This window comes from Hordeum vulgare, chromosome 1H (genome assembly GCF_904849725.1).
Source record: "Hordeum vulgare subsp. vulgare chromosome 1H, MorexV3_pseudomolecules_assembly, whole genome shotgun sequence".
NCBI lineage: Eukaryota > Viridiplantae > Streptophyta > Magnoliopsida > Poales > Poaceae > Hordeum > Hordeum vulgare.
The window spans coordinates 48398156-48401578 of record NC_058518.1 but is presented as its reverse complement, the minus strand read 5'-3'; positions in this window follow the sequence as shown (position 1 = coordinate 48401578).

The following is a 3423-nucleotide window of genomic DNA, read 5'->3' as shown; positions in this document are numbered from 1 at the left end:
CCGTCTTGCGATTCGGGAGCCTGATCCTTACCAACCTAGGGACGCGCAGGTACAACCATGTGAATCGCCTTCTGATGAATTGATGATTGAGGCAGGTTTCAAAGATGAGTTTGATGCATTTGTTCACAACGTCAGACTCCAAGAATTCATATCTGATAAATGTGAACAGTATGTTGCTTTCACTGCTTCTTTTTTTCGTAGATTCAAATTTTCAGGTGGCCGTGAGCCATCAGTACTGTTTGATCTCTATGATAAATCGTATACCATGGATTTAGAGGATTTCAGTAGAATTTGCAAAATAACTATTTGGGGTAACCTCAATGATCTTCCTAAATCTTCGGTTAGAGATTTTTGCGCTGGTATTACGGTTGGAGAAACTAGAGACATTACGCAAGCTACCATGGGGAGTATTCATTTTCCTATCTTGCATTATTTTGCCCTCTTCATAGGCAGATGCATTAATGGCAAGATTGAGCATTGTCACCTCTGCGCACCCGACCTTAGTATCCTTAAGAGCGCAGTGACGGGTGACAAAAGCTTCAACGTGGGAGCTATTATAGCAAGGAGGCTGAGTAAGAATGCTATTCATGGGGATTTCTTTGGTGGGATCTATGCCACCCACATAGCAAATTTTCTTGGAGTACCCATCCGCGCAGGAGATTGCCCGCTCCATACAGCTTTCCTAGACCGCGTCGCTATGACAAGCTACCAGTTCCTTGAGAGGGATGATGAATCCCTCCTATACAGATAGATATTTAACCGGCAGCGTGTTTTCCATATTACCCTTCCTGCTCCTGCTTTCTTTGACTTTCAGGTAAAACAGAGATATTACATAACCAGATGAGAGGCAGAGGAGTATGAGAGGGAGGTGACGGCTGCTCGTCTCCGTGAGGCAGCTATTCAGGCAGTGGCTGCAGCGCTCTCGTATAACCTCAATTATGATTTTGGGTTTCGCCAGGACCGTCCTTGGGAGTAGACCAAGTTAGGCCAAAAGCCTAAGCTTGGGGGAGTCCGTGTTCTCACCGACTTTACATTCTTGCTTATGCTTTCACTTTGTTAGCCGGTGTTCACACTTTGCCACTGTATCATCCATGCTAGTTTATTTTCTTTTTCTCATTTTCTTTTCGTGTGTCTGTCTAGTTTGAGAAAAACCAAAAAGATTTTCTTTTTCTTCTTTTGCTTGTTGGGAGCTTTCCGGTGTAGATAGTTTTGTTTTTCTTTGGGTCAAGGTAGAAGATATTGGTTACAATGTTTAGTGGCTCTTGCATGCATGCATGTTTAGCTTTCAAAGAGCCATATTACTTTGACTTCTCCTTTGTGTTTTCCTGCAGATTCCAGCGTAGTCCAATGCACGAGCACGCTTATTATTGTTCACATCGGTCATGCAAGTGAAAGGCAATAATGACGATATATGATGAAGTGACTGAGCCTGGAAAAGCTGGTATGAACTCGATCTTTTTTGTTTTTGTAAGTATGACTAGCGCATCATGCCTGATTCAGCTTTGTTGTGAGAGAAACATGTTTGCAATGACAACTTAGAGATCATAGTTGCTTATGCCATGCTTACTTAGCTAGGAGCTTATAATGGTTTGTCTTGGATGACCACATGAATGTTGAGATGACTGTGTTGTAGTATGATAGGATGGTATCCTCCTTTGAATGATTCAAGTGGCTTGACTTGGCGCATGTTCACGCATATAGTTGAAACAAAATCAACATAGCCTCTATGATGTTCATGTTCATGGTGATTTATGTCCTACTCATGCTTGCACTCAATGCTAGTTACTCTCAATGCATTTTGATGACTGTTGTCGCTCTCTAGTTGCTCGCTTCCCATTCTCTTGCTAGCCTTCACTTGTACTAAGCGGGAATACTGCTTGTGCATCCACCTCCATAAACCCAAAGTTGTTCCATATGAGTCCACCATACCTACCTATGTGCGGTATCTACCTGCCGTCCCAAGTAAATTTGCATGTGCCACTCTCTAAATCTTCAAGAAATAATCTGTTTTGCATGCTCGAACCACTCATGTGCTGACAGGGGGCTATTGGTATCTTCCATGCTAGGCGTGTTATCCTCGATATGTGTTTATTCACTATCATGCACGAGAAAGGGGCCGGTAATTGGAATTCCCAGTTCCATACTCAAATCGAAAACATAATAGCAAACAATACTCCCCCAGGATTTATGTTGGTTTGGACGGTACCCGAGGATTTGGCTAGCCGTGGAGTGTGATTGATTGGTGGTGGGGGAGTCAAAACTTTACTTTTCTGTTTGGGAACCGCCTATAGCATGTGTAGCGTGGAAGATGTTGAGAACTCTTAGTCATTGCGTTGACAATGAAAGCATGCCACCCAAAATTATTATCTCTGTTTTCCAAGCTTGAGCTCCGGCACCTCTGCAAATAAACTGGTTCCCTCTGCGAAGGGCCTGTCTATTTATGTTCCTGTTGAGTCATCCTCCTCTTATAAAAGCACCAATTAGAGAGCACCTCTGTCATTTTTATGCTTTGCTTTTAACTGTGCTGAGTATGACTATGACTGGATTTTCATTGCCTTGAATTACAATGTTTAGTCAGCCCTTGGTCTTTGAAGGTGGTCTGCATTTATGTTTTGCGGTCTCAGAAAGAGCTAGCGAGATACCATCTATTCGTACTGCTTCATGTTGTTTTGATTGAAGTGTTGACACTTGAGGCTTATTATTATTTGCTCGCTAGTTGATTATGCCATTGATATGAGTTTATCGTGAGACCTAGATGTCATTTGCTAATGTGGTTTGCTTGTGATGTTGCTGAAATTTTGGTTGTGAGTTAGACATAGTTGCAACAACAAGATCAAAGACAGTTCGTCAAAGTTTTTCTTTTGTCTATCTTAGCTTGTCAGCTGAGTTGCTTGAGGACAAGCAAGGCTTTAAGCTTGGGGGAGTTGATACGTCTCCGTCGTATCTACTTTTCCGAACTCTTTTGCCCTTGTTTTGGACTCTAACTTGCATGATTTGAATGGAACTAACCCGGACTGACGATGTTTTCAGTAGAATTGCCAAGGTGTTGTTTTTGTGCAGAAATGAAAGTTCTCGGAATGTCCTGAAAATTTACGGAGATTTTTTCTAGAATAAAAGAAAAATACCTGCGCAAAGATCCCTGTGAGGGGGTGTGCCAGTGGGCCACAAGCCCCTGGGCCGCGGCCACCCCCTATGGTCGCGCCATGAGGGCTTGTGGGGCCCACGTGGCACCACCGCCCCCAAACTCAGCTCTATATCTTCCCTTTCTCCTGGAAAAAAATCAGAGAGAAGGTTTCATCGGTTTATGCGATACGGAGGCGCCGCCACATCATGTTCTTCATCTGGAGGGCAGATCTGGAGTCCGTTTCGGGCTCCAGAGAGGGGCAATCGCCGCCATCGACATCATCAACCTTTCTCCATCGA